The sequence below is a fragment of the Anarrhichthys ocellatus genome, unplaced genomic scaffold (assembly GCF_004355925.1).
Source record: "Anarrhichthys ocellatus isolate YVR2014 unplaced genomic scaffold, GSC_Weel_1.0 scaffold41, whole genome shotgun sequence".
Lineage (NCBI taxonomy): Eukaryota > Metazoa > Chordata > Actinopteri > Perciformes > Anarhichadidae > Anarrhichthys > Anarrhichthys ocellatus.
The window spans coordinates 644,931-670,359 of record NW_022280071.1 but is presented as its reverse complement, the minus strand read 5'-3'; the positions used below and the strand labels follow the sequence as shown (position 1 = coordinate 670,359).

General features: G+C 40.6%; 1 non-coding gene across 1 annotated transcript; it reads left to right on the top strand.

The window, feature by feature from the left end:
- Nucleotides 1-23,858: 23,858 nt before the first annotated feature.
- trnap-ugg (transfer RNA proline (anticodon UGG)) lies at nucleotides 23,859-23,930 on the top strand. Its single transcript has one exon. It is a non-coding gene; the product is annotated as a tRNA-Pro (tRNA).
- Nucleotides 23,931-25,429: the final 1,499 nt, after the last annotated feature.

Here is a 25,429-nt window from a genome sequence, read left to right as displayed (position 1 = left end):
TACAGGGTTCGCATAAATGTACACTGCCAACATTTTTTATGGCGACTGGGTTGTTTTAGCCACATACTGCAAATGCTCGTTGATTTAAAAGTTTCCCTTACATATAAAAGTGTTTTATTTAAAAGTGTTAGTAAATCCATCAAATTCCTAAGAGCCAAACAATATGATATGTCCAAGTTTATTGCAAGAGATGTTGGTAAAAATAGCTCTTAGTGTGGGCCTCAAACCATCAACCATCCAGTCACAAGCAAATTTTTTCTGGGATTTTTTGAAATAGGAAATTACATGAAGGCAAAAAGACATGAAATCTGTGACGGTGAATGATAAAATCATGCTGTATATTTTTTTTTAGTGCTGGGCAAGTTAACGCGTTAATTTCACGTTAACGCATTCATTAATTAACGCCGACAATTATTTTATCGCGCATTAACGCATTTTTTAATATTTATTATAATTTTTTATTTATTTATTTTTATTTTTTTATTGAAAGACAAGAGAATACAAATACATAACAACAAGAGGATGACAAGAACAGTGGGATAAAAGCCAGCAAACATCCTTTCAGTTGTGTGTGGGTGTGTGTGTGTGTTTCCTTGAGCCTTTTGAGATGGGGAAAAAAAATAATAATAATAATTAAAAAACTAACAAAAAAAAATTATTATTGTAACAGACTGTCTCATGTTTATCGTTTTGTATTGGAGATATGATGTCCCTTCAGGGTTGCCGTAGAGAAAAGGCGACTTCCGCTTCTGGTCGAGGGGGGGGGGCAGAAATAAAGAGAGAAGCTGCACCAGCTGTTGCTCTCCCTGGAGACTACTGGACATCGCTGCGGTAAAGTCAGCAGACACTTAGATCTCTGTGGTCAACTCAGCAGACACTTACACTTTAGTGCACCTATATGCTGAAATTCACGGTAAACGCATTTAAACGGCACAGATCGGGAGCGAGCGAAGGACTTTGAAAGTTAGCGGAAACATTAAGGTGAGACAACATCCGGTTTCTTCAGACGAACATCCAGTTTTCAGAATAAGATGCCAACAAAGTATGAATTATATTCACATTAAGTATAAAACATGCGACCTGCATCTCGTGAACCAAATGTTATTGACCTTTTGTTCATATAGCAGTACTTTTAAAATAAAAGTGCGTAATACACTACTTTTGAATTCATTACTGAACTTTGCCATAACAATGCGATTAATCGCAAAAAATCCATGCGATTAATTGCGATTAAATATTTTAATCGTTGCCCAGCACTAATTTTTTTGTATTTTATGTTGAATTTATTGACAAATGTTTCTCACCCTGCATCATGTCTTACAAGTAGACATATACATAACATGCTGCAGGAGTTTTTCGATGTGTACACAATCAGGTGCACAGATATGCTAATACTTTGTACACAGTGTGACAAAGGAAGGGAAGATTTGAGAAGTGCGTGGGTGTGGAAGTATGTGTTCTCGAAAAGTGGGCCTCACCTACAGTCACATGGTTATAGAGGCAGTCAGTTCAGTAACCTGCTTTGATTCAATGCGTGCACAGTAAATGTTCTCTAAAAAGTATGAGGATATTGCAGTAAAACCATCCTGTTGTGAAAATACCAAAATTCGAGACTTCAAAATGGAAGTCTACAAACCAGTGGGTGGGGTCACAGTGACTACTTCCACTTCTTCTATACAATCTATAGTTTATTACCAAGCAACACTAGCTGAATATGTATAAAAGGTATGCACATGATGTTATTGTATCGCCAGAATTGTCCTTGAAGCAAGTCCCCCGTCTTTCTTGTGGAGCAGCTCAGTAGCTAATGAATGTAGTGGGGTTTTTTTTTCAAACTAACTGTTCCCCTGTGTGCACCTCACTATCTTCTCTTTGTCGTGTTAACACAGAAGTGTGGGCTCGTGGAGCAGCTGAATGCTGAGAGAACAGGAAAGAATGAGCCTATTAAGCCTTCGCCTCTCACCACAATCAAAGACAATGATGTCAGCTGATGCCAGCTGCCCACCTGGCAACCAGCCTGGCTTGTGGCATGTAATTCAGAGGAGGCAAAGTTTTATAGTTGTCCAGTGAACCATAGACGGGTTGGCCTTGCTGAACAGCGAAGGCTCACCGCCTGTTTAATAATGTGCGTGTGTTTATTTTGGTTTTCTGAACAGCCTGTTTGGTTGGATTAAAAAGCGTCAGACTCTTTGACAGTTTTGAAAAAGTACAGCATAGTGTACAATGTAAACAAATTTCCCCCTGGGGATGAATAAAGTATCTATCTATCTATCTATCTAATACAGGAAGCTCTGCTTGTGTGTGTCATGTATTTAAGATCTCAATGGTCTTTGATTTTTCTTTTTTTATTACACGGTGCTGCCAATGAAAAGCGGACCATAAAGCAGAAAAAAAGGAGGGCCAGGGCTGAACTATCATGTTTAACTATCACTATAACTTGTCACTTTGGATAAGAGGTAGACTTTAGCAGGAAAGCTAATGTTGTTTTTTGTTAAAAGTCTGTGGCTCTTGTGTTATCTAGAGGGGCTGCTGTACCAGAATGGTATCCTGTCAAATGAATGAAAAACTACAAGATACCTTCAGGAAACCAATAAATATAAAATACAAATTTCAGATTTTTCTCAAAGGTGAACATAGAACGAGTGATTTATGTTGCTACATTGCTGTAGCAGACCAAAAATATACAATTCCATTACAGTGGTTTATGTGGGCTGTACTATTTATCAACATTACCTTATTTATGTGTATGTAACGTAAAGGTATCATTCTTTCTGAGAAAGAGAGAAGATGATTGATATCCATCTCAAGTTTGTATGGAGCTGGACTCAGGATGTGGTTCGCCTAACTTAGCATAAAGACTGGAAGCAAGGGGAAACAGCTAGCCTGCCTCTGTCCGAGGTTCGACCAACAGCTCTAAAGCTCACTAATGTTGCTTTACAGAAATGTAAAAACAACACTGTCATTTTATGGTGGGACTATTTCTTGATGAGTACGTCTGTGCAGCATCTCCAGCTATAGTGCAGTTGTACAACTTCAATGTGACGAGATTCTCGGAAGCTGCACAGTCACCAAGAGACAGTTCCAGCACGTAACTCCCCATTAAACCACAAGCTACATTCTTGTTTATGTACCAAATAAATACACAAGACACAATATTTGAACTTTGGACAGAGCCAGAGCTACGCTAGCTGTTTCCTCCAGCTTTCAGCTAGTCTTTATGCTAAGCAAAGCTAACCCCGTCCTAAGCCCAGCTTTTAAAGTCTGAGTGAAATGGAAGGAGACAGAGCATCTTTAGCTTCTGTACTGTGACGTAAAGGTGTACAGTTACAAGAGGGACTTGTCATCTAAAAAGGGAGTGGGCCTAGAAAATAGCGCGATACGGACCCACAGAGGATACAGAGAAAGTTGCAGATTGATTGATGGATAGATTGTATGGTATTATTGCTTGAAGATGGTTGGCACTAGCTCACATCATATTTTGTTTTGCTTTTGATTGGATTTGGATTTTGAGGAACAAGGATTTTGAAATTAAAATAGAGAGAACTAAAAAAAAGAATTTGATTTTTTTTTTTTTTTAAGTATTCACATATATATTTTTAAATAGGTGCACGATGGTTCAAAAATGGTTCAAAGGGTATTTTATGTTTTATCTCGACTTAGAAGGAAAGCAAATCGATGTATTCCAAAATGCTGAACCATTCTTTTAGGTAACAACATGTCCATAACCCAACAAAAGAAGGGACAGACTAAGACATCAATGCTGGTTATGAGAGTACAGATACAATAAAGACTTTTTAGAACACAGGGGGCAAACCTTTCTCCGGGCGGATAAACAGTGTTCACCAGTGATGTACACCAACTGGGTGTCCACTCAGTGCTGCCCCACAGCAGGTGCTGCCTTTGTCTCTCTCACCAAAGATCCCATACAGTAGACCCCATGGCCTTAGCGACCTCACTCCGAGTATTTGTCCATGCCTGTATCTATGAATATAAATCTATGGCCGTCTGTTCAATTATGTTACGCCTGTTTCTGTGTAATGTACAACTCATTTGAGTCGGGCATATGCTGAACTCTGTTGGGTCAGCCCTTCACAGTCACTGTGCACAGAAACAACACAGATCTGAGGGACAGGGTCTGCATTCACTCCACGAATGAGAGTCAACTCCCCCCCACACTACTACATTCTCTGCGGGACAGACAATGTCAAGAAGTTAATACCCCCAAGATGGATTGAAACATTGATCCTTTGAGTTACCTGGGAGTGCAGTACAAACGTGAAGCCAATGTGGAAGGGTCTTAAACTCAAACATTCTCTCTCTAATGGCCATCAGGGGGCGAATCCTCTAGTTGCAAAAATAAGTCAGATTGTATAGAAGTCTATTAGAAAATAGCCCTAGTTCACACTTCATTTATTACCTCGAAAAACATTGTAAACATGAGTTTATGGTCTCAATCGCTAGTTTCAAGTTTTCTTCAATACAGTATGACGTTCATTCAGTAAATTATGGTCCATTTAGATTAAAACATACCATAAAAAAGGGTATGATTTAGGGCGGGGCTACCTTGTGATAGACAGATCGCTACCACGGCGTTGTCCGGTCCAGGAATTGTTTGTGTCTTCGTCTTACAACTGTGATCCTTTCAACATGTGTTTTCAGTTCATGAAAGTTACCCACTTAAGCGCTCCGGATAAAATCATTGACCAGCGCAGGTAATGTTGAAATTTCCCTACATAAATCAAATCCGAGAAGGGCTTTACATAGTGCAAGTATTGCGGGCTGGACTCGGCCAACTCTGCAAAGACCCAGGTCCAGATCAGCAAAAGAAAATGCTAATAAATGTGCGTGACGAGTTACCACACTTTTGGATGGACATGAAGAAATCTATGGAAGATCAGTTTGAGTCGACTGAATTATGCTTGTCAACACGAGACTTTAGATGAGGCTGTTTCGGCTGTGGGTAGTGGAATTTAGATGCTAATTATGTGCAAAGAACTACAAGAAGATTCAAAATGGGTGTGCTTGACTTGTCAGTGACCAGTGGCGGCTGGTGGAAAATGTTCTAGGTAGGGCCATCCTATCAATTTCAGCAAACATCCCAGTATGATTTAATGCAAAACAATTTAAGTATCAAACACGCATTACTACTTTGCAGTTAAATATTTAACATTTATTCCAACACGAAAAAAGCAGTAAATAACACTTATATAATATAACATGTTTATTTATTGAGATGCCCCTATGGACCTTGTTATAGGAGGTAAAGATCAGGAGAAGTAAACATGAAGTGTAATTATGAATACTGATGTTAAATTAAGCTATGATGACTTTTCACTGTTAATTTACCATCTCAATTAAATGTTGATGCCTCCATGACCAAGTTAAGCAGATGAGACTGAGGACAACTATGTAGAAGAAAATATGTTCACTTTGCCTAATATGTAGCTTGACAGAGTTCTCCATGTGTGCCCTGGTGTTCTCATGTGTCCTTACCTCCTCATCCCTCACTCCCGTAACTGTCCATGCTGGATCTGTCCCCGTTGTTTTAAAAAGCTAAATACATTATTAGCATGACGTCATCCAGCTAGCCAAACCTGTCTGGTGTACAGCTAGTACAGAAGCTTCGCATGTACTGCTTCCCTTTCCTGCTAGTCTGCTGTCTGATTGTGAGGTCAGCCTGATCTGATATCAGCTTTTTGGCTGCAGAATCTCCGCCAAAGTTCTCCTCTCAAACGAGACTTGGAGGAGTAGTGCTTGCGCTGGCGCTCGCGCTTGCCTGTAGAGACTTCAACTGACGAGAACCCGCAGCTAGGGGGGCCAAATCGTTTTGGCCCCACGCTGAATCTATTTGAGGGCGCTGATTGGCTAAATTGTATGTCACTCATTTATATCTTTAATCAGCTATTGGCTAAACTGCTTTACACACCAAAACGATTTAGCCCCCTTAGCTGCGCGTTCTGAGACGCGTCGTGCACACAGGCGGAGAGCACGAGCAGACGAGCACACAGGCGGAAAGGACGAGCAGGAAAAGCATATATTTTGCGCAGATATCATATTTTACACATATTACTGGGTACATTCCATAGTTCAAAAACACAAATATTGACAATTTGTATAATTTATGATTATTATAATAATAATATATATTTTTTTTTTTTGTGTGGCTCAAGGTGGGGCCAGGCCCCATGGCCCTCTATTGACCAACCGCCACTGTCAGTGACTATCACTTCTGAAAACTCCAGAGCAAGGTTTTCGATTTATTTTGGGGGGAGCAGGAAGTACCAGAAGTGGATCGTCATCACCTTTTATGGAGTGTAATAAGAAAGTAGCTCAAATCTAAACCACCAACCGAGAAATGAAACTCACCAACTGTATTTACAGGACTTTGTTTTATCAGTTTATGTTGGCTTCAGTGAGCAGTTTTAATGGGATTGTCTAAATACTATAATACAGACTGGTGAAAGGAAAGGAATGGGGGGTAGGGGGCACTGAAGACGCTACTAAAGTAGCATAAGATTCAGTCCTTTTTTGTCAATTTGAGCGGAGGACTTTCTCTCTCTATGTGTGTGTGTGTGTGTCTGTATGTCTGTGTGTGTGTGTGGGGGGGGGGGGGAGGAAACAGCATGGGAAAAACAATTCTGTAGTCCATCACAATGCTGAAGAACATGCTTGATAAGACACATTAATTGGATTTGACATTATTCAGCTGACTATGAAACAGGCCATGCCACCCGCTGAGGCCCAACAAGCCGCAGCATCATCTGACGCCAAGCTCTCCCTTCTCCCTCTTATAGACACTTCTCACAACCTTCCTCAGCAACATCATTTTTATTAAACTTGTACATCAAAATCATTTTGTTTTTTTTAGCATTTCTCCCTCTTATAGACACTTCTCACAACCTTCCTCAGCAACATCATTTTTATTAAACTTGTACATCAAAATCATTTTGTTTTTTTTCTGCTCTCATAACCATCATCATGTCCTGGAGACACCTGCAGGAACCACCACAAAAAATTGTTTTTGAATGCTTTACCAGGTGTTTTTGTGATTGTTTGTGATTTTGTCAGAGCGTCATAACCAGGCGGCAACCTTCGGTTCTGCCGAGTGAAACCGATGTGGAAGTCTATGAGAAAGTGACTCTACTTCTCTCTTGATTTATTACCTCAGTAAACATTGTAAACATGAGTTTATGGTCTCAATCTCTAGTTTCAAGTCTTCTTCAATACAGTATGATGTTCATTTAGTAAATTATGGTCTATTTAGAATCAATTAGACCAGTGATTCTCAAGTGGTGGGTCGCGACCCAAAAGTGGGTTGCGGACCCGTTTTCAGTGGGTAAAAAAAAAATAATCCTGTGCTTTTATTTTGACGGGGATTTTTTATGCAATGGAGTTATTCACACTCCTTAACAGTATTTGGCGTTAATGCCTTGTAATGCTAATAGACACCCGCCATTTTACAGTATAGAAGAACACCCACAAAGTTTGTTTTCATGTGCTAATTGAGCGAAACGCAACTTCAACACCGACTACATGAGATATGGATTTTCTTACATTGAGGACAGAAGAGGGCAAAAACCTCAGTGTGTTTTGTGCAGCAAGATTCTGGTACAAGAAAGCATGAAGCCGTCAAAACTGAAGCGGCATTTGGAACACCACAAAAGTGTCTTACTTACCTGCAGCCATTGACATGGACGTGTTGGATCAATCAGCAGGGGATGAACTGAAAACTATACCTCTGTCAAATGACACTATAAGTAGGCGAATTGAAGACATATCGGATGACATCAAACAACAGACCACAGCTCGAATTTAGGCAAGTGGTAATTTTGCATTACAAATGGACGAATCTACAGACATAACAAACAAAGCAGTTTTACTCGTTTACGTGAAACGGACAGGAACAATTTCTCTGCACAAGAGAGCTCCCTACTACTACGACTGCAGAGGACATTTCCAGCTCAGCTTCAAACTGCACCATCTTTTCATTAAATACATTTGAGAAGTTGAACATTTGGGTTGCGGTGTGTCATTAAGGGGTGATGGTGGGTCCCGCAGCCAGACCAGTTGAGAACCATGAAATAGACCATAAAGCAGGGTATACTTTAGGGCGGGCTGACTGTGATTGACAGGTCGCTGCTGCTACCAGAGACGTATACAATGTCTCTATGTCATACCTCTGTGACAGCCATAATCCAAGATGGGGACAACCAAATTGCTGAACTCGAGGCTTCTTAACGGCAGTCCACAAATCATCGTGATGTCACGATGACTACGTCCACTTATTATGTACAGTCTATGGTCCCAACCGTAGAAGCTGCAGTCACGAAACCTTACAGGTGGGTGGTTGAGATCAAACTGAAGGTTGATTTTAGAAGATGGGTGTGGTCCAAGCAGGGGCGCCGAAAGTAAGGGGGTTGGAAATAGGGGAAGGCAACATCGGCCCCTCCACTTTACGCGCCTTGCCCGATTTGCTATTGTGGCTGGTGTGATCCCATCACAAGACGGCCTCCATTTGTTGTATTCCTCAGGTGTAATAGGTTTAAGAGTTTTAGGCAAACTTTTAAAGCAGCTTCTGTAAAATTGATGAGTCGAATCATCCGTCAGTGACCCCTCAGCCTCAAGTTAGTCTGCCTTACATGAAATTTTAATATTCAGGGCGGGTGTGCGTTCTAAAAAAAAAGAAAAATCATGCGAACACAGACTCTCCACAGGTGGCTGAAGGCTTTAGATATGAATGTTGATGATACTGCAAAAAAGTCACATCCACAAAGCATGGCTAACGAGACGGGCTAACAAGACGGGCTAACAAGATGGGCTAACGCACCGGTTGACAGTTGCACCAGGACAAGGGGGACCCGTTAGGCGTGCAATGTACTGTATATATATAAATCCAGTTTATGTCTTTATTTTATTATCACTACTACACACCAGTCTACCACAATATTGTATTTTATATTATGTTGTATTTCATTCTATTCTCTATATACTGTATATTTTTGTCCATTGTATAACTTCTGCACTATTTCATGTTTTATGTCTCTAATTTAATTTATTTGCATGTCGATTTCTTTTCTTTTTTACATTTTGCCGCATTGTCAGAGGGAGCCTGAGAATGAGAATTCCATGGCCAAAGAAAGCTCCTCTGTCATTGTTGTACACTATCACAAATAAAGACATGAAATGAAATCCAGTGTGGAAGATTTGCACACTCCTACTCACAGATAAATCTTTTGCGTTTGTTTCAACCAACATTAATAATAAAAACAAATCTTTACCTAACATTAACAAAAGTGTGTTCGACCCAGTGGCGTCAGATCATAAGGATCGTGTTATAATGCACTGACGAATGATCGATTTCGTCATTTAGGTATGAGGACCTTTTGCTTCTACGTAAACTTACATTTTACCTTTTCACTACAGTCCAAGTCATCATGCTTAAAACCATTTACCTCCATTCATTGTCAGTATCTCATTTTAAGTCTTATTTAAAGTCCTTCTACATGGACTTTATCATGCAGATGTCTTTGTGTTCCCCAGCACACTCTTTCTCTGTCCCTTCTCCCCCATATGATGCCTCTACCCATGCAGCTTAAGCATTCTGGTTTTCTCATACCCATCATCTTTTTTTTTGTTTTTTTTCCCTTTTTTTCTCAGCCCATTACCCCATGCTTCAAGCCAAGCTGTGCTGTCTCTTTGTTTCCCCTACGCTTCGATCGATCTGACATGGCTCCGGCCTCCAGCGGCATAATGGCCGTCATGATGCACAGGAACTCGGCACAAACTGACTGGCTCAAACAATACCAGCAACAATACCATCACATAAGGACAATACAGGCCAGACAGATTTCACTGAACAATGGAGTATGCGATGTATGTGTACACACTCTCACACACACACACACCATTTACACAGAGCGCAGCCCGCAGACTCTGCAATAAAGTAAAGTAGAAATGATGCTTTGTTCATCACATTATGGTTATTTGCATTTCACACATCATGGATGTAATTGATTTACAGCTGGATGTCAAGGTTGGAAGTTTCGTAAAAGTTTTGAGGAATTAGAATTTTTAGAATACATTACATTGGACTTTGTTACCTTTTGATGAATTTGAAACAGTTGGATGAAGCTTCACAAGTGAGGGTGTTGTACTCACAAAGAATGGTGAATATCAGTTTAAACTTGTCCCACTGACACAGTAGTTAGCTGGTGATGGATGGATGCATTTAAATTGGATTATGTGCCATGAACTCAACAGAACAGTTTCAGTTTGCCTTCTTTCTTAGATGGTGAAACAGTTCAACTGAAAGCCATTTAAAGCGCCATCGTTGTGTAGTCACGCCAGAGTCATTATCGAGAGTACAGTATTTACACTCCTCAGACTTGCAGAATATCCTTCCAAGATCTGAAATTGAGTTGGTGCAACAAAAATCCCCCCGGAAGCATGTTGACCGACCACTGTTTGAGACTGACATAGCCTATCGAGAATTGGTTTGGAGTAAAGGCTGTCTGGAATGAACAAATACCATAGACTGTCAAGTTCGGCATTTTGGCCGTCACCATCTTGGTTTTTTTGCAACCAGATGTGACATGAGAGGGTGGAGCTAAGAACAACCGAACGCTAAGTAAGACATTTTTACGTGACCAAAGTGTTACAATTAACTTTCATGAACTAAGATATACACTGTGAAAGGGTTAAAGTGTTAAGTCGAAATCCCAGACAACTCCCAGACCGGACAACGCTGTGGTAGCAACCTGTCAACCACAAGGTTGCCAAGCCCTAAAGCATACCCTGTTGAATGAGACCATAAACTGTTTACAATGTTTACTGAGGTAATAAATCAAGTGAGAAGTAGTCATTTTCTCATAGACTTCTATACAATCAAACGTCTTTTTGCAACCAGAGGAGTCGCCCCCTGCTGGCCATGAGAGATAATACAAGTTAGAGGCACTTCCGCATTCTCTTCATTATTCAGAAGCGGAGGTTACCGTCCAGACCAGTTGCTGTGCTAAATCATTATTGTAGATGTAAGGGGGACTGTTTAACCCAACAACCAAAGATTGTACATTTTACCCCCTCCACCCATGATGTAGGATTGTCTACTTCCTGATTTCCAACCCCCTAGTTCTCGTTACTGAGAGCAAGGGCAAAATATTTTATGGAAAAGGGAAAAGCTGGCAAATTATGGCCTTGTTATTTTTTTTTATTGGCATATTTAGAGATAATAAACTCATACTGATACTGACTTTTGAAAGGTTTAAGAAAAAGCATGACTAGATATGGACAGCAAAGTCCTATCTGAGTTAAAGAGTAACAGCGGTGTTTTTGAACAAACCGGACCAGATAATGACTGAGAACTTGTAAGATAAGAATACTTTTACTTTCAGCATCAGCAATCACAAGATGTTATCTGACCCCTCTCATCCCTGTTCCATCAGACAGCTATCTGGTGAACTTAGTAAAGCATTTAGCACTGCAGCACCTAGTGGCCAAGAATTTATTATATTGCTTGTAACATATCAGAATCAGCTTTATAGGCATGTATGTGCGTATGTAAGTATATGTGCACATATGAGCAATTTGACTCAGATTTACATTTTTTTAAAACAGACAGCTAAGAACAAGGACAACAAAGCTGGACAAAATAAAGTATGGAGAATTATATGTGTAGCAAATGACTACTATGATAGAAGCTAGAGGAAACCTCACCAAAATGTCCACATAAACACAAGAAACATAAGACACTGATACATTCATGCTCCCAATCATATAACTGCCCCCCCCTCCCCCTCCCTGCTTCGTCATCTAATCCATGGGGGAAGAGGAACACATGCAGCCGCTTTATTTATTTTAGATACAGCAAGATGACACACTTCCAGTCTCGGCGAAGCACCTGCTGCTCTAGTGTGCACCACGGGGGACATCTGGTCCATTCAGTAAACCAGGACAGCTTATTGTGGGATGTATTGGGGAAATCTTTCCCTGCTTTGCATCTCAATAGAGATCTATCTTGTGCTATTTTTTTTTTTCGCCCATCTGCTTGGTAATACTGTATCCTTGTTGCATTCCATAGCCTTCTAGTCCCATTTTAAAGACAGTAAATGTTTCACCTTTGAAGTTGATGACTGGCCATAAATGACTGACAACAGTCTTGTGACAAAGTTTGTTGGACAGCTTTTTGATCATCCCTGGAATCTATTTTATTCATGTACATCTCCAAAATATTCACCACACAAGAAAGTAAAAATTATAATGCAACTATTCACAAAAAGAAAGTGTAAGGTCAACTTACCTGCTTCTTTAGCAAACCCTGACCGTGATCCGTAAAATGTGGTCGAAGGTTCCTGAAAAAGCTAGTAAGTGGACTTTGAGTTCATTTGTTATATGTTTGTTTTATTCATTAACTACTACTTCCAAGGTTGACAATTCACTTTAAAACAGAAAAAATAGATACTAATGCATGTTTTGCAAATTAAACCATCTTATCAATTCAGGCAAAAAGAAAAAAAGAGGCAGTTAGTGTTGGCCCTAAATATCTCTGAGAGCCTAACATACAGAATCAATCTCTGTGTGTTTCTCCCACCCTCAACATATTGGGAAACAGTTGCTTGCCGTCTTATCCACAGCCACACACAATTAGGATCAATATCAGTTGGGGGGGCGGGGGGGCTAGCTCTATCAGAATTTAAAGTCAGCTGGGAGTCAACATTTTGCATTTTTTCATTTCTCATATCTTAGTGCTTAAGATATGCTAAACACATACTGGATCTATATTTGTACTTGAGACAGAAATAACACTAATATCTGGCTCAGTTTAAGACAACAACAAGACATTAGCAACAAGACAATTATTAACAAGACTTTAACAAGCAGTAATCGTTCGTCAGGTTACAGTGTTATTCCTAACTTGTGTGTTGTGTACACATGCAGTTCATGTGTTCACTATGTTTACATATGTCTGCATGTCTGCACTACGCAGTTCAATAAAAGGTGTTACATTTGAAATTCAGTGCATATCTAGGGTTGAGGGATTGCACACGGCTCTCAACATGGTGAGAGCTGAGCCGGTGGCTAGCAGCTAACGGTGCTAACTGAGTGAACAGTGCAAATAGCAGCAACAGGGCTGACAGAGCTAGCAGTGTTTAGCTGTAGGGGGGACCGGAGGACAACCTCTGTCCGCTGTGAAACACCAAAAATAAAATCAGCTCGATCTTTTCTTCATACGTCCTCTTACACTAGCAACAAAACGGTATCACAGCTAACATCACATCTGGTGAAGAGCTGGACGGACAGCCCCAAAGACCAAACCGTTATTTTATGGTTTTACTACGTTGCCTGACAGAATCACCTCCACTTTCCCTCATACCAGTGGCGGGCCGTGCATTTTATACCTAGGCCTTCACTGTTGTCCTGCAGCTGAAATACCACCTTACAACCACATGATGGCGCCATAGTTATTATGAGTTTCTAAGGCTGTAACTATGTACGTACCTATGTACGTACCGTTCGGTACGAGACTTACAATAGCCTACGTTTGAATAGTACTAGAGCGTTTGGAAAATGCAGAAGCTTATATTGAGGAAAATATAATGTTTTCTGCCCTCATGGAGGACAGTGGTTCTCAGCTGGTCTGGTTGTGGGACCCACCATCACTCCTCAATGACAAGTCACGGTCCAAAGAGATTGTCTTATGATTTTACTTTCACAATTTGAACAGCTGTACATGGAAACTGAGCTGCACGTAATGCTGACATCATTATAGGCCGGCTAACAGGTGCTGTCAAAGAATACGCCCAACATGTCAAACTAAAGATCTGATTGGTTGAAGAATATGACAATCAACAATATCGTCCCCATTCACTTAAACTGCAAAGGGATTCACTTGAGAGACTGCAGGCCTCGGGCCTCTTACCTAGAGACACAGAGGTGAAATCTGATTGGATTAAAGCTCTACTTAAAACAAGCTGCACTGGAAGCAGAGCAAATGAGGAAGACAGTAGCTGTGCAATGAGAAAATAAGATAATGGGGAAAATAGTTATATAAATTATAATACATGTAGTGTATTTAAGAAAAATTATTAAATTATAAAATAGATATAGCTTTGTGATTCTGTTTAGGCCAGCAGAGAAGGCCTTGAAGGCCCTGACGGACCGCCACTGCCTCATACACACTGAAACTTTAACATTCATGCACTCTGAAAACTATTTTAGAAAAGCTCAGTTTGGTAAGAGAAACACCCTTTTCATCTTTACCAGGCATATAGACAATTTATAAGTTTGAAACCTTGTTTTAAGTGTAACATTTAGACTTTTTGTATGTTTTCATGAATTTAATGGCATCTGAACATAATGCGTTGACATGAAAATATTTAATTGAATAAAGGCTTCATTAGGATTTTTGGTAGCTTTTGGTTGTGTTGCCTGACACCTCTCAAGATGTGTTTCGTGACCCAGGCTGCCGAGTGAAGCCAATGTGTAAGTGTCTTAAAACTTACATTCTCTCTACTGACTAGCAGGAGGCGACTCCTCCGGTTGCAAAATGAAGTCAGATTGTATAGTAGTCTATGAGAAAATGACTCTACTTCTCTCTTGATTTATTACCTCAGTAAACATTGTAAACATGAGTTTATGGTCTCAATCTCTAGTTTCAAGTCTTCTTCAATGCAGCATGATGTTCATTTAGTAAATTATGGTCCATTTAGAGTCAAATAGACCATAAAGCAGGGGATGCTTTAGGGCGGGCTTACTGTGATTGGCAGGTCTCTGCCGCTACCAGAGACGTATACGGCGTCTCTATATTTCTCTTCATCGGCATTCCAAATATGGTAATTTCTGTTCATTTGTTGCAAAAAAAACAACATGGCAACGGCCACAATCCAAGATAGCGACGGCAAAATGGCTGAACTCGATTCTTCAAAATGGGCAGTCCACAAACCAATGGGTGACGTCATGATGACCAAGTCCACCTCTTATATACAGTCTATGCTCTGGACATAGGGTTGTTCTCTACTGTAATATCAACATTTTAGTTTGCTGTTTGTCTAGGGGACAACAGGCCTTAAGAAACCCCTGCCCTTTCAAGTATGCTTTAGCCCGTGTAGTCTTCTGTTGTCTAAACTGATGGGGGTTAATTGACAACCTCCTCTCCCCCTGACTTCAGTCATCAACACTGAAGTGGTGAAGTAACGACTGCCGTCACAGCTTTGTGTCCACAGACGGTGTGAAGGAGGAGCGCTGTCACATACAGCAGGTTCAAGTGTCCTTCATGCCTGACATGAAGAGGATGGCTTTCTGTTTTCCGTTCAGAGTTAATACAGTACAAAACACATTTTACACATCCTGTTATACAGTACTACAAGTGAGAAATTCACACTCTGTAATAATTAATATTGTCACATTTGTTTGCCATAAATACTATAATAGTGATATGGATTAAAGAAAGAATCTTTCATTGACCTACATGACCTGCTGCATCCTCACATTGTCTCCAGCAGCTTCATCAGCCAAAGGGGAGGTCTGTGGATGGCAGATACTGGTGAGTATCAACTCAAAATCTCAGTGACTACCAGATGTCAACATCAGTGTCTCAACACAAGCACCACTTAATAGCTTTCAACTGCATCTCATGGTCATCCTCCGCAGATGGAGTCTCTATGTACGGTAAGTATAGGAAATTACATCAACCACAAGTAAGACCAGAACATGCAGTCTGTTAGTAAGTTGTTTTTCCAGCCGTAGACTGTATGTAAGAAGTGGACGTAATCATCGTGACATCACCCATTGGTAGGTGGACTACTGTTTTGAAGCCTTTTGAACGGACAATGCCGCGGTAACGACTTGTCAATCACAAAGTAGTTATGCCAGTGTGCCAGTACTCACCGGCAGTGGCGGGCCGTGCATTTTATATCTTCAGTGCTGTCCTACTACAGTTGAACCGCCTCCTCATAACCTCATTATGACGCCACAGCTACGGGTTATTATGTGTTTCTAGGGGTGTAACAATACACATATTCCTATTAAACCGTTCGGTACAAGGCTTACGAACTGAACAAAACGTTTCAATAATACTAGTGCATTTGGAAAATGCAGAAGCTTAAGTTGTGGGAAATATAATGTTCTTTCGGTGGAGCCACTGCACTCAACCTGGCAACCCACCCAACGTGCTGTCTGACACGCCCACCACGGAAGAAAAACATTGTACTCTGCTGAGGCACGTGTGTTCTGGGACGCACACTATGCTAAACTAGCTTAGCAGGAAAACAACAGCAGCACACACGCTGAAAACTTTCCCCGCAGCGTTTAAGCAGCTGTTCCCTACTGATTCAAACAGGGCTAAAGCAATCAGCACACAATCCCCATTTCTCCAGACCATAATTCTTGCTTTGTAAAAGAAAACAGATACATGAATACACGCATGACGGGATGCTGCGTCATTTATGGACAATGCACATTGTCAAAATCAATGTAATTAACACAATTGCAAGAACAAACTCACAAGCAAAAGTTTTCAAAAGCACCGTACTTTGTAAGTGTCCTGTCGTGCTGTGGTGTCTTGTTGCTGCCTTGGTAGCAAATCTAGCGTAGCTCCAAACACCAAACACATTCGCAACGCTCAGTTGCAAATAAAACGCATTCTTAGCCATAAAATATGCAACGCTTCTCTGACGCTGTCAGCCAGGAATACCGTTCGTACAAATCCTTTTCCTGGCTGGGTCAGGGCTGCTAGCTGTGGGGTTGGCCGAACCTTTCTTACGATGTCCGGCTTTTCTGGAAATGTCCTTCTCCAGAAAGGCGTTGCCAGTAACTCCCAAATCCGTTTCTCCTCCTCCTTCAGCCATTGAGTGTTAAAAAACAAAGCTACACCAAGCAAAACGCTAAAAATGTCATGTCAATGTCATAACTTCTTACATATATTTCAACTTGAACTCTTACTGCTAATAAGTTCTGCTAGCTAGCTTCAGCTTCACAACAGTGACGCTAGCCCACTGAAGCTAATAGGGAAAATAATTATAATACATGTAGTGTATTTATGAAAAATTGTTAAATTATAAAATAGCTATACCTTTGTGATTCTGTTTAGGCCAGCAGAGAAGGCCTTGCAGGCCCTGACGACCCACCACTGCTCACCGGTAAGCTTCTTCAACGCACTTCTCTCAAGGTGTCCATAACGGCACAGCGACAGCATTTTTGCGCCTCTCCTCATAACCTGTATGAACATATAAACAATGTGGAGAGCATCTGGACGAGCCAACGTACGTCACGGCACTGGGGGTGACAATGAGGGTGCTGAAATTTATTTGTGAAAAAATTAGTGCTGGGCAACGATTAAAATATTTAATCGCGATTAATCGCATTGTTATGGCAAAGTTCAATAATGAATTCAAAAGTAGTGTATTGCGCACTTTTATTTTAAAAGTACTGCTATATGAACAAAAGGGCAATAACATTTGGTTCACGAGATGCAGGTAGCATGTTTTATACTTAATGTGAATATAATTCATACTTTGTTGGCATCTAATTCTGAAAACCGGATGTTCGTCTGAAGAAACCGGATGTTGTCTCACGTTAATCTTTCCGCTAACTTTCAAACTCCTTCGCTCACTCCCGATCTGTGCCGTTTAAATGCGTTTACCGTGAATTTTAGCATATAGGTGCACTAAAATTACTGACTATAGGATGTTTGCTGGCTTTTATCCCACTGTTCTTGTCATCCTCTTGTTGTTATGTATATGTATTGTCTCTTGTCTTTCAATAAAAAAAAAATAAAAAAAAATAAATTATAAATTAAAAAAATGCGTTAACGCGCGATAAAATAATTGTCGGCATTAATTAATGAATCCGTTAACGCGAAATTAAGGCGTTAACTTGCCCAGCACTAGAAAAAATATAATGAATGAAACATTGTTCAAAAGTTTTCTGGATTTGCTCTTTTGATTTACAGGATATGATTTTACAGGGCAAACATTTCCAGAAGAGTTAAATGTTTGTGCTGTGATTTGTGTACATTTTAAAATTATTATTCAATGATATCAAGTTTGGTCTTTTAGCTTTTGGGTGCTATCTAGAGAAATAAAAATGGTACTAAATAATGTAAAATTGTATATATTTTGTTTTAGTCAAAACACTTCTTTTATTCACTGTAGGAATTCAGAATGTGTATCTTTATGACTGGGACCCTGCTCCTAAAACCTGAAGGGATAGCTCACACGCCTCAGCTCTACATCTGTCTGTCTGTCTGGCTGGTGTAGACTGTAAGCATCCTATAATATGTTATCGAATGATACTTTAGGCTACAATTAACACAGCGAAAGTCCTTTAAGTATTAACACTATGAGTAAAGATACATACACACCACCTTAACTCTATAATGTTTCAGTTGGAATATCATTGGAGCATTGAAGGCCTACAATAGAAGATACATAGCTTCTATACAATCTTCGATAAATTCGGACTTCTTTTCGCAGCCAGAGAAGTCGCCCCCTGATGGCCATTCGAGAGAATGCAAGTTTAGGCTGAACAGTCTGGAGCAGTCGGCCTGATGATCTGAGGGACTCCACCTCAGTTTACATTTATAAAAGAAACCCGAAGACGTACCTTTTTTGCTTGGCTTTTACTTAAGGTGCCTCATCAATTATTGCCGTAGTTTTTAAGTCTTAATCACTGTGTTGCTGCTCAAGAAGGATTCATACAGGAATAATAAAGCAATGTTGATTCTTTTATTAATTGTCTTTTTTTTCACAAAATAATAAAAAAGAACCAATAAGAGTATCGATAAGGAACCGAGCAAATAAGCAGCATCCATAAGAGTACTAGTATTGATAATAACCTAACGATACCCATCACTGCTGGTGACTGTGAAGGCCTTAGCACATGAGTGACATCATCCTCATCAAACCATTCACTGAGCCCTCTGACCTGGGGAAGCATCTGCATTCAGTATGTTTCTACACTGAGTCATCCAGGCTTCACTACTTACTGCTCTCTATACAACAATCAGAGCATTAAAATAGCACGCCGCCATTTCAGCTCTTCCACCTCCATGTTTGCTTGTGACTTCAGAGGTGAGAGCCGTGTGCAGGCGACCCCGACGCGGAATCTGGATTTTGTTCATAGCTTCTCTAAAGTTGTTATGCGTATGCATTTATCACTTACTACAAAGGAGTAACCTACTTTTAACTGAAGGGCATATATTTTCCCTGGTGTTCTTCCCCATTGAAACATTCCTTTTAGGAAACTTGAGCACATCGTCCGTAAATGACCTGGTCTGCATAACTGCAGTCCTTCAGAAGGGAAACATGAGAGTGATGTAAACTCCTGCAGCCCTCTGTCCCATCGACTTTGCAAAGTCCTAATAATGAGTTTCAGATAGTTCCCACCATATGTCCCACTTCTGTGGGAAACATGTGATCTGCCTTCATCCTCCCTCTCTGCTTTGACAGGATAACAGTCAGGCCCTCCCTCCCTCCCTGACGCCATACAAGTTCCAGGTAAGGCACTCTTCAGTGGCATATATGCCAACAATAGACTTCTGGGGAGACATTTTCATCGACGTAGGCGTGTGAACGGATAGCGGAAATACATCAAAGGAAAAAAATATCAATGGAACAATTTAGGGAATTTATTTCCTTGCCGTTACAAAATGTATGTGTGAAAAGGCCTTTACTTAAAGGAACATTCGGTCTAATTGCATCTTGGATGGTATTTTCACAGTTTTGCCTATTATTTCTATTGGTTATTATAACATAGGATCTGTTGAAAAACAAAGACATAAAATAACAGAAGCCTCATCTTCTACACTGCTGCACAGCTCTCAGTCCACCTCCTTCTCTATATAGAATATAATATATTTCAAAAAGGTGGCAACTGTGGCTCAGTAGTAGCGGTACAGCGGTTCGATCCCTGGCTCCATTAGTCCATGTCGATGTGTCCTTGGGCAAGACCCATAACCCCAAAATTGCTCAATAGGTGTGAATGTGTATGAATGTTAGTTAGTCCTGATGGGCAGGTGGTACCTTGCTTGTTAGCCCCTGTCATCAGTGGATGGGTGTGAATGGGTGAATGATGACATGTAGTGTTAAAGCGCTTTGAGTGGTCGGAGGACTAGAAAAGCGCTACACAAGTACAAGTATATTTACCGTTTAATGGAAGACCATAGACTGTACATATAAATGGAACACGTGTCTCCACTTCCTCCCATTGTACAAAAGCAGTGGCGGGCCGTGCATTTTATACCTGGGCCTTCACTGCTGTCCTGCAGCTGAAACACAGCTACGGTTACTATTTGTAACTAACTGCAGAGTGCAGATACATGAATACACTGAGACTGCGTCTCCTCTCTGCTCTGACTGCAGCTGGGACTGCTGCGCGAGTAGCCGCCTGTGAGTGCTTTGGGGCGGCTCACGGCAGCACCCGCTGCTCGTTCACGACAGTGCAGAACGTACGTGCTTTAACGTCAGAGTCAAAACACCAGAAAAGTCTCCAACAACACCAGAACAAGTCGCTAGATTTGTCACTAGTAGCTTTTGACAAAAAAAAGTCGCCATGAGAGTTTGGAAAGTCGCCAGATTTAGGAGAAAGTCGCCAAGTTGGCAACACTGGCACCGGCTAAATATGTCCCCAGAGCAACATTGGACGTAACAATGGTTCCTATCACATATAAAACCAAACAATAATCTAACTTCATAAAAACAAGTTGTACAAATAATAATATGTAAACAAGCATATTAAAGCTACTGCAGATGTAAAAACAAATGTAGTTGACTTACCAAATGCTGTTCACTTAAAGACAAAGTCCATCCTCCTTTCTTTGTTGACAAAGAGTTTAATCTCACGGTTAAATCTCATCTCACCAATCCGTTTCTCCTCCTTCAGCCATTGAGTGTTAAAAAAACAAAGCTAGGTAAAAAAAAAAATCTACATCAAGCAAAATGCAAAAAATGTCATTTCTTCCATATCTTTCAATTTAAACTCTTACTACTCCGACTAAGCCTCTGCTTAGGTTTCGTTTTCCAATAGTCACGTGCCCACCCACTGACCAATCACAGCACACGCTTTACCTCACTGCAGAGCTGCACCTGAAAACTGAGCTGCGTGTTCATGCTGACATAGTTGTAGGCCAGCTAGCAGGCTCTGGCACGTCAAAGAATACGCCCAACATGTCAAACTAAAGATCTGATTGGTTGAACAATATGACAATCAACAATATCGTCCCCATTCACTTAAACTGCAAAGGGATTCACCTGAGACTCTGCAGGCCTCGGGCCTCTCTTCTTACCTAGAGACACAGGGGTGAAATCTGATTGGATAAAAGCTCTACTTAAAACAAGCTGCACTGGAAGCAGAGCAACTGAGGAAGACAGTAGCTGTGCAATGAGAACATAAGATAATGGGGAAAATATTTATATAAGTTATAATACATGTAGTGTATTTAAGAAAAATTATAAAATTATAAAATAGCTATAACTTTGTGATTCTGTTTAGGCCAGCAGAGAAGGCCTTGCAGGCCCTGACGGCCCGCCACTGTACAAAAGTACTTACATCCGCGAAGCGAGCACGGCCGCAGCTTGTTAGCATGAGAGCCACCTAGTTGCTACGGTAGCTGATTGGCTAGAAAGACACAATTAACCATAATATCTCTATAAAGAAATTTATGATCAAATTGAGGAATGTTCTATAACTTGAGATTTGAGTTTCAGAAATGTTATCTGCGTCTGGATATGAAACGCGCGCAGCAGTTTGACTGCGTAGGCTTAATATAGTCAGTGGAGATGTTTTTAAGATATCTAGCGACACGGTCAGTGATCGTATGAACTATAGATTGTATATTAACATCTTTATGTACAGTTCATGGTTGACACAGACAATCACGGTTATGGAAAGTTGAATTCACATCTCCTGTCTTCATTTCTCCTCCATGTACAATTCCCGACCCATCAGTTCCGCTACTGTACTGTACTACTGTACTTCCCTCAGAGCAGCTGTCAATCTTGTTTTTTGCAACCATTAGAAATGACCATATTTGGACTGCGGCGGAGTCGCGTAGAGACGCTGTATATGGCCCTGGTCAGTCACAAGGTAGCCCCGCCCTAAAGCATCCTCTGCTTTATGGTCTATTTGACTCTAAATGGACCATAATTTACTAAATGAACATCATGCTGTATTGAAGAAGACTTAAACTAGAGATTGAGACCATAAACTCATGTTTACAATGTTTACTGAGGTAATAAATCAAGAGAGAAGTAGTCATTTTCTCATCGACTTCCATACAACCAGACTTCTTTTAACAACCAGACTGACGACCATTAGATAGAATGCAACCCCCGCAGCAACTGAGAGAAGAAGCTGAGAAGAAAAGGAATTCAGCCATTGATTTCAAGATTTGACTTATATGGGTCTTTGAGAGCCAATACTGATAGCGATGTACAGAGGACTTAGCTGAGCGCACACATCGAAGGTATCACATTCAAGTCCAGCTGCAATCCAACTCCGTGTAGGCCCATATGTGTGGTCACTTGGCAGGTGCAACACCTTTTTTTGGGAGGGGGGAGGAACAGCGGTGAGGGAGGAGAGGCAACATTTAAAGAACTTCAGGAGAAGAGAAGGAGATAAAACAGAGGTAAGAGGGGAGGCAGAGAGAGAGAAAAAAAGACCCACAGGTTGCAGGCAGCTGGTGTAATTACAGAGCGGCAGGCACACAGAGAGGATAATGGGGGAAGAAAAAACAAAAAGTTGTAGAAGTTGTAGTGCCGGTCTCCACCTCTTTGCTGCCTCTGTTCTGCCCTCAGCACCTGTCCACCAGCTGGACAACCTGCACTGGAAAGTTTCCCACTTCACCTGCACAAGTTTCTCTCCTAGGGGCAACAGAGGCCTTCCTTGAATCCGTTTCCCCATGCTTGAACTTCCAATTTAGTTTTGTTTCGGTTACACTCTGGAGTAGCATGGGCATCATTTATGGATTCCATTGCACCTTTTAAAAGACCAGGCCTTTGAGGTTTGTTCATTAGAATGTATCAGGAGATCATTAGGAGAAGAAACCCTCTTACAACCACGGCAATGACCAGTACTCACACTACACTACATGCAGTTAGTTAAATTGACTCTAAAAATGTAACACTATGTCCAGTGTAACTTTAACACTCTGTAGATAGGGACCATATGTTCACTGACTTAGTGTTGAAATTGACTCTTTAAGTGTTACATTGACTCTGTCGATTTTACTGTGAACAAGTCAATAATGCAGTACAGCAACATACGCAAGTGGACTCAGAGAGGGGGGCAATGTTTGAAAGAAACACAGCAAAAGATTCCTCTTGGATGCCCTTCCAGGGTAGAAAACATGACAAAGTCTTCTCGATGGTGCCCTTCGAGTGGAGTAAACCTTATAAAGTGGACTAGATACCTTTCCAGTGGAGAAAACATGATAAAGTGCTCTCTGGTGTGTCTTTCCAGTGGAGTAAACATAATAAAGTGTCCTCTAGGATACCCTTACCTTGGAGAAAATTAGATGCAGTGCACTAGTGGGTCCCATTAAATGGAGAAAGCATGATGGAGGGCAATATAGCCTGCCCTACATGCTAGAAAAACTTCTGCATGCTGGTGCCCTTTTTATTTATTTTTTCACCCCTTCCACACAGTCACCCTGCCACTGAAAACAGAGTTGGTGTTCTGTCCAGTTTTTTTTTTCCTGGTGACTAGTAGTTCTCTTGAATACCGATATTGAATACACATATTGTAAGTCACTTTGGATAACAGCGTCTGCTAAATGACTGAAATGTAATGACAGTAGATATAACTCTTTAACCAGCTATCCGATAGCGCAGCACCATAGTGCTAACCGCTCCCTGGATTGGCATGGCGGCTCGTTGGTCTAGGGGTATGATTCTCGCTTTGGGTGCGAGAGGTCCCGGGTTCAAATCCCGGACGAGCCCTTCTTTTTTGTACCTATGTTGAGATGTAAGTAATCTTTCCGTTACACGATAGGAGCGGTCATCAGCTGCATTTTATGGGTTTCAAACTGTTGATAAAATGCTACAACCTTTGTTGGTGTTACCTTGACTGTTTTCAACAAATCAACATGCCACATGGCTTACCATGCCAGTAATTTTGGGAATATATGCTCTGACACGTAATATTAGAAATTATTAGAAGAGTGCTGTAGGAATCAGCCCGGAAATAAGTTTGCATTTTTGCAAATATACAGTTTTTTGTGTTGCCTGAAATAAGGCATGTGTTTAAATCTTAAGAGATTTTAACTTATTGAGTAGTTTAAATTCTATATATTTTTTGTTGTATTGACACTGAATACAATTCTTTATCTATATGTGTTTCATGGTTTCTACTTTGAAGAAACACACAGATGAGACGAGGCCTTATTAATGAATTAAAGGGCAAACGCAGTCTTTCAGTGGGCTTGCACTAGCAGCCGTAAACCAGCCGAGGTCAGTAGTTATCAAAGGATTTGAGATTCACTTCACTTAACTGCAAATGTGATGCATATCTATGCTACTTAAATGAGGTGAATAGTCCATTCTCATATCAAGAACAGCAGAATGAATCCAAAAGTTGCAATCATTTTGATTAACTCATGCAGTTTACGTCAAGATTGCAAAGAAGAATGTGACCATGGCACAGTGTGATATACCGTAACACTACAATCACCTATAGTTATATAATTATTCATTTATTCAATTTAAATCGGGATGACATTACAATTTTTCTCTCCTAATTGTGATTAGCAATTTTCCAAACTAAATAAATCACCTCAAAAATATGCATTGATAATGTAAATATTTTGTCAAACAGGTATAATATATATGCAAAGATTTATATTGTGTTCTTATACTTGAATCCCCAAAACTTAAATGAATTGAAGTACAGGGGACACTAAACATAGCTCAATGAGGTAGAAATAGTTCCATCGATTTATCAGATGTAAGGTCACTACATCCAATAGAGAACATCTGGCCTCATCGGACTGGTTGTCTTGTCTCCCTTGTCTGCGCAGGGCTGATGTACATGCTGCTCAAACACCTCGCAGACAGGTACAACCTGTACTACGCCAACCTGCCATCCAAACTGGACAAGAAGATCCATTCTGGAGCGGTCCACCAAGCGGGGGCTGCTCCTCCTCTCTGTCTCCTTTGGCTCCTGTTCTCCTCCCCTGTTCGCTCGGGTCAGATGAGGACTCCACCTACAGGCCGCTAATGTCCCAACACGTCCCCATATTCATTTGGTCTGAAGCGCTGTAAAGGTCAAGCTCCTGATGAACAAGAGTCCCTCCACCTTCTCTCCCCCAGGGTTTCTAGCTGCCACATCCATGTTCACGTTCGTAGTTTTGATTATCTCATATCTCCTATTTATTTATTTATTTATATATATATATATATACATATATATATATATATATATATATATATATATACATATA